At 36.2% G+C, this 14,911-nt stretch overlaps 1 non-coding gene and 1 pseudogene across 1 annotated transcript; one reads left to right on the top strand and one right to left on the bottom strand.

Moving 5' to 3' along the window:
- LOC118974407 (oligosaccharyltransferase complex subunit OSTC-like) overlaps nt 1–11,531 on the top strand; it is a 115,367-nt pseudogene extending 103,836 nt beyond the window's left edge.
- Nucleotides 11,532–14,399: 2,868 nt separating this feature from the next.
- On the bottom strand, nt 14,400–14,526 carry LOC118974466 (small nucleolar RNA SNORA33). The gene has a single exon (XR_005063912.1). It is a non-coding gene; the product is annotated as a small nucleolar RNA SNORA33 (small nucleolar RNA).
- Nucleotides 14,527–14,911: the final 385 nt, after the last annotated feature.

The raw sequence follows: 14,911 nt of genomic DNA, 5'->3' as shown, positions 1-14,911 counted from the left end.
ACTATGTTGAATAAAAGTAGAAGTGGGCATCCTTGTCTTGTTCCTGAACTTATGAAAACACTTTTAGCTTTTCACTGCTGAATATAATATAAGTCGTGGTTTGCCATTTATGCCTTGTTGAGGTATGTATTTCTTTGTTATCATTTTGGACCTATTTCCACTTTGCTGAGTTTTTAATCACAAATGGATGCTGGATTGTTCTGCATCTATTGAAAAAATCATATGAGTTTTTCTTAAATTAGTTTATGTGGTGTATCACATTAATTAATTGATTTGCAGATATTGATTTGTAGATAATGAAACAACCTTGCATCCGAAGAATAAATCCCAATTGATCATGGTGTATAATATTTTTAATGTATTGCTGAATTGGATTTGCTAATATTTGTTATAGATTTTTGAATCTATGTTCAATGGAAACATGTTCCTATAATTTTCTTTTACTATAATGTCTTAGTCTGGGTTTGAAATCAGAGGAATGCTGAAAACATGCTTGAAAATAAGCTTGGGAGTTTTCCTTTGTCTTGAATTTTTTGTAATAATTTTAGAATGAGAGGTGTTAATTCTTTAAATATTTGCTAAAATTCAATTGTGAAGCAATTTGGTCCAGGACTTTTGTCTGTTGGGAAATTTTTTTTTATTATAGATCTTTTTCCTTAGTCATTGCTGGTTTGTTTAGATTTTCTGTTTTTCCTGACTCAGTCTTAAAAGATGGAATGATCTAGAAAAATATCCATTATTTAGATTGTCTAATTTGTTGGCGTATAATTTTTCAAATATTTTCTATAATCCTTTGTGTTTCTGTGGTGTCACTTTCACTTCACATTTTACTTTTTGGGGTCCTTTCCCTTTTTCTCTTGAAATTCTGGTTAAAGGTTTATCAATTTTATCTTTTCAAAGAACTATTCTTGGTTTGACAGACTTATTATTTTTTTAGACTTTTATTTATCTCCACTTTAATCTTTATTATTTTGTTCCTCATACTCATTTTGGGATTTTCTATTCCTTCTTTATCTACTTCCTTAGATGAAAGATTACGTTGTTTATTTAAAATTTTCCTTGTTTCTTGAGGTGGGCTTTTATTGCTATGAATTTTCCTCTTAAAACAGCTCTGGCTGCATCCAACAGATTTGGGGTTATCGTGTTCTCATTTTCACTTGTCTCTTAAGGTGTCCTTTGATTTACTCCCCAATCTTGTTGTTATCCCATATTTTATATAGTAACATGTTATTTAGCCTTCTTGTATTTGTATGTTTTTCAATTTTCTTCCTGTAGTTGATTTCTATTTTAATAGCATTGTGGTTGGTGAAGATGCTTGGTATGACTTCAATATTCTTAATTTTATTGAGACTTGTGGCCTAACATTGGGTCTACTGTAAAAATTATTCCATGTGGGCTTGAAGAGAATGTATTTTGAGCTGTTTGGGGATGAAATGTTCAAAAAATATCAATTAAATCCATCTGGTCTAATGTATCATTTAAGGCCACTGTTTCCTTTGTGATTTTCTGTATGCATAGTCTACCCATTGATTTCAATGGTGTTAAAGTTCCCTACAATTACCCTATTACCGTTGATCTCATCCTTCATGTTTGTCAATATTTACTTTACATATTTAGGTGCTCTTACACTGGGCATGTAGATATTTACAAAGGTTATATCCTCTTGTTGAATTGATTCCTTTATCATTATTGAATGTACTTCTTTGTCTGTTGTAATAGCTTTCATTCTGAAGACTATCTTTTCTAATATTAAGTATTGCTCCCAGCTTTTTTTCATTTCCATTTACCCGAAATGTCTTTCTCCATCTTTTCACTTTCAGTCTGTGTCTTTCAATCTGAACTGTGTCTCTTGTAACCAGCATTATGTATGGTTGCTTTCTTATCCATTCAGCCACCCTATGTGTTTTGGAGTATTTGCTGTATTTGCATTTAAAGTGATTACTAATAGGTATGTAGCTACTGCCATTTTATTATTCAATTTTTTAATCCTTTTTTCCTTTTTCTTAAAAAAGTCCCTTCAACACTTCTTGTAATACTGGTTTAGTGGTGTAAAACTCCTTCAGCATTTTCTTATCTGGATAGCTCTTCATTTTTCCTTTGGTTTTAAATGATAGTCTTAAGGAAGCTCCTTTGTAGGCAACTAACTGGTTTTCTCCTGCTGCTTTTAAGATTCTCTTTGTCCTTAACCCTAGGTATTTTAATTATAATGTGTCTTGGTGTGGGCCTCTTTGGGTTTATCTTGTTTGGAACTCTTCATTTTTTTGGACTTGTATGTTTACTTTCTTCACCATGTTATGAATGTTTTCAGTTATTTCTTCAAATAGTTTTTCAATCCTTGCTCTTTCTTTTCCTTCTGGTATCCCTGTGATGCAAATACTAGTATGCTTGATATTGTACCAGAGGTCCTAAACTGTCCTCATTTTTTGGTTTCTTTTTTCCTTTGTTGTTATGGCTGGATGTATTCTGCTAACTTTTATTTCAAATCACTGATTCAGTTCTGTGTTTTACCTAATTAGCTTTTAGTTCCTTCCAATGTAGTCTTCATTGTAGCAACTGTACACTCATCCCTCGCTATATCACAGTTCGGTTATTGCGGCTTCTCTGTATCGCGGGTTTTAAAAACCCTGCAATACAGTGAAGATGCAATAAGTGAACTATGATATAGCATGGGACCACTGTATACTTCACAGGTGAGTACCCATATAGAATTTTCATATGTTGTTAAAATTACATAGGTTTAAGAGTGTAGAAAGCATGTAAGAGCATATGAAGTGTTTGTAAGAGTGTGAGAAAGGTTAGTAAGAGAGTGGGAAAGGTTTACAGGAGTGCGGGAAGGGTTTATAAAGCATTCAAAATATATAAAAATACAATAAACATAACACTGCTACTTCGCGGATTTTCACCTATCGCGGGGGGTCTGTGGAAAATAACTTCCACGATAGGTGAGGGATCATTGTATTCTTCATTTCTGATGGGTTCTTTTTGGGGGGAGGGAGGTTTCTATCTCCTTTTGTGTTTTCTGTCACTTTGTTGAAGTTACCACTGAGATCTCCTATACTTCCCCCAGATCAACTAGCATCTCCATAAGAATGTTTTGAACTTTGTAGCTCGTAGATTCATTCTGTTTAGTCCTTTTTCTGTACTTTTGTCCTACTCTTTCATTTTGGTCACCTCCCTGTGTTTGTTTCTATGGATTAAGTAGATCTGTTATGTCTCCCAGTCATGGAAGTGTCCTAATAGAGTAGGTGTCATATGGGGCCCAGTGTCGCTGTCTCCCTGCTTTCCTAAGCTGGGTGCTCCAAGTCTGTCTTTTGTGTGGTTGTGTGTGCTCTCCTACTGTGGTTGAACTTTGATTGCTGTTGGCACATTAGTGGTTGGGTTGACTCTTAGGCTGACTGGCTGTGAGGACTGGCCACGATGACAACAAGCTGCTGTACAAGGGCTGACCAGATGAAGTGGATCAGCTTTAGCAGGGTTTGGGTGCCTACTGAATCCATGTTTTGGGTGTGTTATTTGTGGAGCTAATTGGGTGGTGGTGGCCTGGCGTGGTCTCAAGGCAGTCTTCATGTGTGTTGGTTCTGGGGCATTTTGGGAGGAGCTCTGGTTCAGACAAAGGTTAGCTGCTGCCTGTGTCTGGCCTAGGACCTCCTGGTAGGAGATACAAAGTGATCTGCAGTTGGTAGCTGACTATACTGAGCTTGAAGGTGCCTGGGAGTGGTTACAATGTGAAAAGTGGATGGCTTCCTCTAGTGCCAGGCTCAGGGCTGATGAGCAAGATATACATGGATCAACCAGGTCAGCTGTTATTTGTCTGGGATTTGTAGACCTTAGAGATTTTGGGAAAGTCCGCAGCATGGGCCCAGATCAGCAGCTTGTGTGTATTAGCCTTTGAAATAGGGTTAGGTTGGGTAGAGAGTTCTCAAGGAATTACCAGGTTGGAGTGAGAGCTATATTAGCCTGCTTAATGAAGATTCAGACTTGTTGTCCACTTGCATTTACAGGCTGGGTGACAGGAACAGTCAACAAAGGAACAGTGGCATTTGCAGGTATGGAGAGAGCTGCCCCTCCAGCCTTCACTCTGAAGCCAGAACAATGCAGTCCCTCACACCACCTGAATATGTCTCAGGTACTTTTTGAGCTGCTAGTCCTTTGCTGGAACTTAGGGCAAGTGTTCCGGACTGAGTCTGTGCTCAGGCCCTTTTAGAGAGCACCTTGGTCTCCAGATGCCCTCCATTTCACCCAAACTGAGTCCCTACTTATTTTCTCAGCTAGCAGTTGTGCAGACTCATCTTTCCAGCACTGGTGCTCTGGGCTTGGTGTGGAGCTGGAAACCGTTGATCCTCACTGGGAACTTCTGCAGCTGAGATGTCCCTTTCAATTCTTAAAGGCTACATGTGGGAGTAGGACCAGTGCATCCACCCTGCATCTCAACCTCCTACAAGTCTCAATGTGGCTTCTTTCCCTAGATATAGGACTACTGTTCAGTTAATCTTAAGGTGGTTCCCAAGAGGGGCTGTTTTACAATTTAGTTGTAGTTTTGATGTGGTCATGGGAGGCAGTGAGCACAGCATTCACCTACTCCAACATCTTGACCAGCACTTTATAATATGTAAAGCCATATATATTTTTGATTTCGATGACTTATTTTTTAAATCATAATCTTTATTATATTTTTCCATTACCTTTCAGCCCCCTTCCCCCAGCAACCACAATATTGTCCATGTCATTGAGTCCTTTTTCCTCAATTCCTCCTCCCACTAGTGTACAGCCACCCCCCCTAAGCTTTCATCTGTTTTCTATGAATCTGAATCTGAATCTGTTTTGTTTGTTAGTTTAGTTTGTTCTTTAGATTCCACATATGAGTGAAATTATATGGTATTTGTCTGTCTTTAACTCCAGTTATTTCACTTAGCATCATGTCCTCCAGATCCATCCATACTGTTGCAAAGGGTAAATTTTTCTTCTTTTTTTTGGTTGACTAGAATTCCATTGTGTGAGTGTCCCATAGTTGTTTTATCTACTCATCTGTTGATCAACACTGGGTCTACTTCTGTATCTTGGTGATTGTAATGCTTCTGTAATGCTGCAATGAACATAGAAATGGTTATGTTATTTGGAATTAGTGTTTTGCGTTCCTTTGGCTATATTCCCAGAAGTGGGACTGCTGGGTCAAAAGGTAGATCCATTTTTAATTTTCTGAGGTATCACCACACTGCTTCCCACAGTGGCTGCACCTAAAGTGCAAATGGGTTCCCCTTTCTCCACATCCTCACCAGCACTTGTTGCTTTTTGATTTATTGATGACAGCCATTCTGACAGGTATGAGATGATATCTCATTGTGGCTGAGATGATTAGTGGTCTACTAATTAGTGGTCTCATTGTGGTCTACTTTTTCTGATGATTAGTGTTGTTGAGCCTATTTTCATGTGTGTTCACTATCTGTATGTCCCCCTTTGGAGAAGTGTCAAGTCAGGTCCTTTGCTCATTTTTTAATTGGGATGTTTGGTTTTTCTGATGCTCAGTTTTGTAAGTACATTATGAAATTTGGATGTTAACCCCTTATCAGACATATTAATGAATATGTTCTCCCATCTGTAGGCTGTCTTTATTGTTGATGGTTTCCTTCTCTGTTGGAAAACTTTTTAGTTTGATGAAAAAATAAACCATTTGTTTATTTTTTCTTTTGTTTGTTGTCTGGGGAGATATATCCTATAAAATATTGCTACAAGCAATGTCTAAGATTTTGCCGCCTATGTTTTATTCTATGATTTTTATGGTTTCAGGTCTAACATTTAAGTGTTAGATCCATTTTGAATTTATTCTCGTGTGTAGTGTAAAAAGGTGGTCTAGTTTCATTCCTCTGCACATATCTGTCCAATTTCTCCATCACCATTTACTGAATAAACTATCTTTAGCTTATTGTATGTACTTGCTCCTTCTATCAAATATTAATGACTATAGAGGTGTGGGTTTATTTCTAGACTCTCAACTCTGTTCCATTGATCTATGTGTCTGTTTTTATACCAGTACCAGGCTGTTTTGATTACTATGACCTTGTAGTATAGTTTGATTATCAGATAGTATGATTCCTCCAAGTTTGTTGTTCGTTTTCAGGATTGCTGGTGCTATGTGGGGCCATTTTGCGGTTCCATATACATTTTTTGAATTATTGGTTCTAGTTCCGTGAAATAAATCACTGGAACCTTGATTAGAAATTGCATTGAATCTATAGAACACTTTGGGTATTATGGACATTTTAATGATGTTAATTTGTCTTAACCATGAACATGGTATGTGCCTCCACTTATTTGTATCTTGTTCAATTTCTTCAATGTTTTGTAATTTTTCTGAGGCTAGGTCTTTTACATCCTCAGTCAGGTGTATTCCTAGATATTTTTATTCTTTTTTTTGGAAGCAATTGTGAATGAGATTGTTTTTTTAATTTCCTATTCCCTTAGTTCATTATTAGCATATAAAAATGTAACTGATTTCTAAAAACTAATTTTGTATCCTGCTCCTTTGATGAATTCACTGATCAGTTCCAGTAGTTTTTTGGTGGAATCTTTGGGGTTGTCTATGTACAGTATCATGTCATCTGCAAATAAAGTCAGTTTTACACCTTCCTTTCCAAATTGGATGCCTTTTATTCTTCTTCTTGTCTGACTGCTGTGGCTTCAGACGTCCAGTACTATGTTGAATAAGAGAGGTGAAAGCAGACATCCCTGTCTTGTGTCTGATCTTAAGGGGAACACTTGTAGCTTTTGCCCATTGAGTGTGATGTTGCAAGTGAGTCCGTCATATATGGCCTTTATTATGTTTAGGTATATTCCTTCTATTTCCACTTTGCTGGGAGTTTTTATCATAAATGGTGCAGGATTTTATTAAGAGCTTTTTCTGTATCTATGGATATAATTGTGTGGTTTTTCTCCTTCATTTTGTTTATGTGGTGAATTCCATTTATTGATTTGAGAATGTTGTACCATCTTTGCATTCCTGGAATAAATCCCACATGATGATGGTGTATCATCTTTTTGATGAATTGCTGTATTCAATTTTCTAATACTTTGTTGAGAATTTCAGCATCTACATTCATCAGAGATAGTGGCCTACAATTTTCTTTTTTTGTAGTGTCTTTATCTGGTTTTGGAATTAGGATAATGCTGGCTTAGTAAAATGAGTTTGGGACCCTTCCCTCCTCTTAAACTTTATGAAATAGTTTGAGAAGGAGAGGTATTAGTTTTTCTCGGAATGTTTGGTAAAGTTCACCTGTGAAGCTATCCAGGGCTTTTGTTTGTTGGGAACTTTTTGATGACTGCTTAAATTCCCTTAGGTGTAATCTGTCTATGCAGATTCTCTGATACTTCCTGAGGTAGGTAGTCTGGGAAGATTGCATGTTTCTAGGAATTTATCCATTCCATCCAGGTTGTCCAGTTTGCTGAATTTCTCTCTTTCTCCCAGTTGTGGTCCTTTCTCCCTCTCTCTTTTTTCTTGATGAGTGTGGCTAAAGGTTTGTCAATCTTGTTTATTTTTTCAAAGAACCAGATCTTGGATTCACTGATATTCTGTATCTTTTTTTTTAGACTCTATTTCTATTTCATTTATTTCTGCTCTGATCTTAATTATTTCCTCCATTCTACTCACATTGGGCTTTGTTTGTTGTTCCTTTTCAAGTCCCTTTAAATGTGAAGTTAGATTGTTTATCTGAGCTTTTTCCCTCCCTCCCTCCCTTCCTTTTTAAAAGATAGGTCAGTAATGCTACCAATATCCATTTTAGAATTGCTTTCTCTGTGTCCCACAGATTTCGGATCACTGTGTACTAATTTTCATTTGTTTCAAGGTATTCTGATTTCTTCCTTGATCTCATACTTGACCCATTGTTTAATAACATGTTATTCAGATTCCATATCTTTGCATGTTTTTCAGTGTTCTTGTGATTGGTTTCTAGTTTCATAGCACTGTGGTCTGAGAAGATTCTTGATAAGATTTCAATCTTCTTAAATTTATTGAGACTTGTTTTGTGTCCTAGCATGTGGTCTATCCTAGGAAGTGTTCCATGTGCCCTTGAAAAGTGTGTATATGCTGCTGCTTTGGGGTGAAGTGTTCTGAAGATACCAATTAAATCCATTTGATCTAGTGTGCTATTTAAGGCCATGTGTCTTTGTTGATTTTCTGCCTATAAGATCAATCCATTGGAGTGAGTTGGGTGTTAAAATCCCCAACTAAGACTGTGTTTCTGTCGATCTCTCTTTTTATGTCCATTGGGATTTGCTTTACTAGGGTTACATCCTCTTGTTGGATTGTTCCCTCTATCATTATGTAGTGTCCTTCTTAGTCTTTTACTATAGCCTTAGTTTTAAAGTCTACTTTGTCAGGTGTAAGTACTGCTACCACAGCTGTTTTTTCTTTTTCCATTTCCATGAAATATCTTTTGCCAACCCTTTAATTTTAGTCTTTGTGCATTTTTTGATCTTAGATGGGTCTCTTGGAGGCATCATATATATGGGTCTTGTTTTGTTATCCATTCAGCTACTCTCCATCTTTTGATTGGAGCATTTAAGCCATTTACATTTAAGGTGATTTTTGATAGATACAAACGTGGAGTCATTTTATGGTTAGACTGTTTTCCTCTATCTTTTTTCTTCTTAAAGCAAGACCTTTAACATTTGTTGCAGTATTGGTTGGGTGTGAACAAACTTCTTTTGCTTTTACTTGTCTGGGAAGTTCCTTATTTCTCCTTTGATTTTAAATGATATTCCCATATGAGGGAATATCATTCCCTACTTTACTTTGCTGGTAAAGTAGCCTTGGTTATAGGTCCTTGGTTATTGTCACCTTGAATATTTCATACCACGCCCTTCTGGCCCGAAATGCTTCTAATGAGTATTTAGATGGCAGTCTAATTGGTGCTACCTTGTAGGTAACTACCTGTTTTTGTCTTGCAGCTGTTAGGATTCTCTCCTTGTCTTTAAGCATTGTTATTTTAATTATAATGTGTCTTGGTATATGCCTCTTTGGGACTCTTTGAGGTTCCTGGACTTGTGCATATTTTTCCTTCTCTACATTAGGGAAGCTTTTGGTCATTATTTCTTCAAATAGGTTCTCAATTCCTTGCTCACACTCTCCTCTTTTTGGTACTCCCATGATGCAGATTTTGTTACACTTCATGTTGTAGAAAATGTTTCTTAAGCTCTCCTCACTTTTTAAAATTCATTATTCTTTTTGCTGCTCTGCCTGATTGCATATTTCTATCTTGTCTTCCAAATACTGATTCAATCCTCTGCTCCATCTAACCTACTGCTTATTCCTTACAGTATATTATTTTAAGATAATAAAGATATAATAAACACATTATTTCTGATTGATCCTTTTTTATGGTTTCTATGTCTTTTTTGATGCTGCTGAGTATCCTTAGAATTATTACTCTAAACCCTCTATTTGATAAATTGCTTACTTCATTTCATCTAGTTCTTACAGAAAATCCTCTTGTTCTTTAATTTGGAGTCTATTTCTTGGTCTTCCCATTTTGGGTGCTTCTTTGTATTTTCTGCCTTAGATGTTAATCCAATCAGCCACTAAACCAATCCATTGTTAATCTAATAGACAAATGATCAGCAGTCGAACTTAAACACCACAGGGAAGGGCACAGTCATTCCCGTGGGTGGGGCTATTGCTTCCTCTTAGGCTGATTCATTCAGAAAGGAGTGCTTGGCCTGATAGAGATGGTTTCTACAGTATGGGAAATGACTCAGCACCTGAGTCCTGGCAGTTATTTCCTCAGTTCTCTCCGCAGAGCCACTGTCCCCAGACTCTCCTCACCCATTTCTAGGCTAATCTGCCCTCCCTTTTCCTGCACCCAAGGTTTTATAGCTGTAAACAAAAATTTGTGCTTTGGCCTTTTAAAAGGCTCTTCATCTCCTGCTGTCTCTCCCAGGCTGACTGAACCCCTACTGCCTTTCACAGCTGTATGTTATCTCAGTTCCTTTCTGGCTCTGGTGCTGAAGGCTGAGGAACTCAGCTTGGGGTTTGAATCCACACTTCTCAGGGGGATCCTCTGGCCACTGAAATATCCCTCTGGCACTTCAGCTTCCACCTGTGGGAGCTCAGCTAGCTCTGTCACTGTCATTCCCACTCCCTACCAGTCACATTGTGCTAAAATGTTTTCTTCTGTCTGTCCCATGTTGTAAGGCTTCTCTCCAGCTGGTGTTCAGTAGGTTATTCAAGATGATTTCTCTACAATTTTGTTGTAATTCCAGATTGGTCTTGAGATTAAGTTAACTGTAGCTTTCACTTACTCCTCTGCCATCTGGGGTCTCTAAAGCTATATATTTGTAACAAAAAGTCTATGTTTTGACAAATTGTTTGCAAACATTATGTATATCTTGATATTATTGAACTAAAGTTTCCTTATTACTGTTATTACTTATCATTTGGTTTTGTCCAAATTTAATTATTATAAATAATGTCACAGAATTTCCTTGGGATAATGCTTTTTCTACACTTCTTTAGAATAGATTTTTAGAAACCAGGTGAAAGAATAACCAATATATTTAGGTTACAATATACATATATCTTAATTACTTTCCAATAATTGTATCAGTTCATATCCACAAGCAATGTAAAAAATACCTGTTTCTGCATATTTCATCAATATGTCATCATGTTTCCCTCATAAGGGAATAAGAACTCATTCTAAGTTTAGTAATGGGATTAATGGTAAACGTTCTCTATAAACACTCTGCCTAGTTTTGTGACAGCAATGTACCAACCATTAAATAGGAATCAAGTTAAATTTTCTTATTCTGGAAAAGAGTGTGTTTATCAATGAAATGAAATAAATTTTTGGTCATATCTACTATTAGCAAGGCACTATAGTAGAAAATGGAGAGTATGATGGATTATAAGTGGCTTACAGTGTAGTTGGAAAAATTTAAGCATGAAAGGTGTTCAATAAAAATATGAGTTTTAAATAAGCTTCTGAAAATAGGAGACCAAAAGCTGTCCTTGACACAACTGACATGGAGACTTTGTACTGTCTCATTTTTAGTGTTGGGATGCTCCAACCTGAAGTTAAAGAAGCTGCCCTAAGTTCATGTGTCCTTGGCCATGATGGCATACGCTCTGGTGGTGGTGTGTTCATTTCTTATCATCAGAGAAATAATTTATGATGTTATTGTTGAACCTCCAAGTGTTGGCGTTATGATTTATGAACATGGGTTTCAGAGACCAGTAGCTTTCTTGACCTACGGAGTAAATGGACAGTATATGATGGATGGACTTGCATCCAGCTTCCTGCTTATAATGGGAGGTTTACGTTTCATAATCCTAGACTGATCTGATGCTCCAAACATTCTAAAACTCAATAGATTTCTTCTTCTGTTCATTGGATTGGCCTGTGTCCTACTGAGTTTTATCATGGCTAGAGAGTATTCACGAGAATAAAACTTCTGGGCTATCTTATGAGTTAGAGTCCCTTTTGAGGAGAAATCTGTGGATACTGGATTTGTTCCTGTCACTTGAGTTTTAAAAGTGAAACAATCCTCTGCTATGATATATGGAAAAGGATGAAGAGCAATAAAAAAAGAAACATCTAGTAGAAAACATGGGAAGCATATTAAAGCTTGGACTAGAATATCCTCTTGGTATCAAAGACACAAGTTTATAACACTTTTTTTTCCCTGAAGACCTAAACTGACCAACAAATGATGTTAAGTGGCATTTTTTCTCAGTTTTTAATTTTTTAAAGAAAATATACTCCATTTAAAAACTATAATATTGAAAAGAGTGATTAGTTTTTACAACCCTCTTAACATTTTTTGGAGATGACATTTCCGACTTTCAGAAATTAATGTAAAATCAGGAAGCAAGTTCTCATCTTAAAATCCCATAAGCTGAGAATTCTGGACAGCTTCATCTATGGTGCTTTGCCTTTAAATAGAGTGTACAGCAGAAAATTATTTCAGATCTGTATATAAGACTGTTTCCTGAGCAATAAGGTATATGAAAAGAGCAGAAACAAAGAACTTTTCTAATAAAAAATAAGTTACTGAAAATAGCTGAGAACTTTATCAAAGTTGGTACAAAATTATTTGTCAAGGAAGCAATATGGAAAATGAAGCTTCTACAAGTTCACAAGAGAAAACAATCGCTTCAGATTAAAATGAGATTTATTTCCTAACTACAGAACTTACTATATATACATACACAGGAAACCCAGAAGAGTCTTAGCATTATTCAAAAGTCTTTGGATAACAAATGTCAGAATTTTTAAATTTTTAAAAATTCTGACATTTAACCAGTGTTTATATCATCTGACCATTAATATGATCATTAAAGTGTTTTTTTTTATTATTTCTACTTCAAAACTCACTTTCAGAAAAATCAACGTGTGATTGACTGTGCTAAATTCACCCCCCGCAGTGAGTGGTTAACTGCACCTATGGTTCATCCAGTCCTGTCATCAGGGCTTTGATTCCTGGGTATGGATGGATCTGTGGTTGGGGCGTCTACTGCAATGCAACAACGAGTCAACGGGTACTACGTTCTTTTGTCTAATATCTATTACATAGAAAAATATATATTTTTGGCTATTAGAATAGTATTCATGGTAAATAAATACTATTATCAACACTGGCTACCCAGTTTAGTCAGTGCTATGAATGAATTTCCATCTCATTAGTTTAAAGCAATCAATTCAGTTTTTTTTCAAGGTTTGAAGTTTATACACATACAAACTTATGATTTGTAATAAAATATTATAGTTGATAAGTTTATGAGAGATGAGGAAGCTATGATGTTAATCTCAAAAAGCCGCAGAACCTGCCACCCAGAAAGCCACAGTTCCATATCCAGAAGACTAAAGATAAAACAGGGATTGCCATTATCTAAATATTTGTCACCTAAGCAAAAGTTCTCACAGCATAAAACACTGATGTATGCATCACTCACTAATGTTCCCTACTCATACAAGTATATTCTTCCTGGGTTCAATACCAAACCCTGTATTCACCCACTGTGACCAAAGTTTTGTTGGTTGATCTCTCCTTAATCATTAGATTCTGTAAATGTATCTGTTCCTTTGGGAAGCTATTTATGGCTATAAATAATATAATTCAAATCGCCTCAAAGTCGGTATTCAAAAAATGCAGAATTTCATGAAGTTTATGAAAGTAGTATTTAAATACTTCTCAAATCACAGAAAAAGCCAGTTAGACAAGCTGAAAGTAAAATAGTGGAAAATCTGTGAAGATTATGTTTCAATGGGTGCACCAAAGGACAGTAATATAAGTATCAAATTATCATACAAACTGCTGAAAAATTTTCTGAATATTTAAAAAAATATTTCTTTATTTTTTAGGTGCACCAAGAAAAGTGATTTAAATATCAAATAATTGGAGAGACCACTGGAAAAATTGAATAAAATTCTTGACCTTTTAGAAAGATTTTATTTATTTATTTTTAGAGAGGGGAAGGGAGATAGAAAGAGAGGGAGAGAAACATCGATGCAAGAGAGAAACATTAATCAGTTGCCTCTTGAGTGTGACCTGACCAGAGACTGAACCTGCAATCCAGGCATGTACCCTGACTGAGATTCAAACAGGTGGCCTTTTACTTTGCTGAATGACGCCCAACCAACTGAGCCACACCAGTCAGGGGTCTCTGATTATATATATTTACCCCTCTCCCGCAAAAGGCACCTCTTTAAAAGCATGCTAGAAAACTAAACATTAAGGGTGACATTCATATTGTGTTGTCAACTGTGTTAGAAATTACAAAAAAGCAAACAAAAATGTCATTCATTCTTTGTTGATTTTCATTATTTCCACAGTTAAAATTGTAACACTTAAATAGCTTTCAGTTTAATACTTTCCATGATAAAGTCCTATTAAAACTTCCCTTTCCACTGCCATGTCCCCACCATAAACCATAAGTCTTCAGTTCCTATTTCATTTAGACTACTTGCCCTGGTGCCAATTATTCTCACATAACAACAATAACAATATAGAAAGAATGATAAAAGTCTTTTTATTCTAAAAATGAGTAGAACCAGATTCACTGAATTCTTTTTCAATACAGACGTACACCTTAATTAAATGTGCTCATAACAAAGCATTCCATAGTTCTGCATCAGTGTTAACAAGGAAAGCAGTGTCCGTCATCTTCAGTATTGAAGAGAGATTTTACACCACGAGAGAGTTTAATGCAGAGAATGTATGGTGCTGGATGAATAAGTGATTAACACTTATCTAAATAAACAGTGGTCGCCAAAGTTTGGAAAATGAAAATTAAAGGAAAGTTATATGGTTAGTCAGCTCAGGGGCTGAAGTGGAGAGGAAATATGATCATGACTCTGATTAATCTTAGTGTAACATTTCTCAGCAACTGAAGGTGTTTTTTTCCCTCATATAGCCATTTCTAGGGACCTTAATGACCTCAAGGTCTTTAAGGATAACATGGCTTTAGTACTGCCAGCATTCTCTAAATTTCTATAGGTACACATTCAGGTAAGCAGACACATTAGCTGGCTTTGCAACTGAAATTTTTTAAAAATTTTTATTTATTTATCTTTGGAGGGGAAGGAGAGAGGGAGAGAAACATCAATGTATGGTTGCCTTTAGTGCGTCCCCTGCTGGGAGTTGGCCTGCAGGGAACCGGCCTGCAACCCAGGCATGTGCCCTGACTGGGAATCGAACCGCGATCCTCTGGTTCGCAGGCCCGCGCTCAATCCACTGAGCTACACCAGCCAGGGCTGCAACTGACATTTTTTAAAGGATATATATTAGAAATCAAATTACATAAATATGAAATAATTAGTTTATTACATGAAGAAATCAGTAAAAATTTGGAAAGTTATAAAAGTCAATGACAGTTTTCCAAGAGAGTAAGAAAATATGTTCATTTATTAAAAGGAAA

This window comes from Sturnira hondurensis, unplaced genomic scaffold, assembly GCF_014824575.4.
Source record: "Sturnira hondurensis isolate 20B ecotype Veracruz unplaced genomic scaffold, ASM1482457v3 Scaffold0019428, whole genome shotgun sequence".
Lineage (NCBI taxonomy): Eukaryota > Metazoa > Chordata > Mammalia > Chiroptera > Phyllostomidae > Sturnira > Sturnira hondurensis.
The sequence above is the reverse complement of the archived record's forward strand: the minus strand, read 5'-3'. Positions and strand labels throughout refer to the sequence as shown.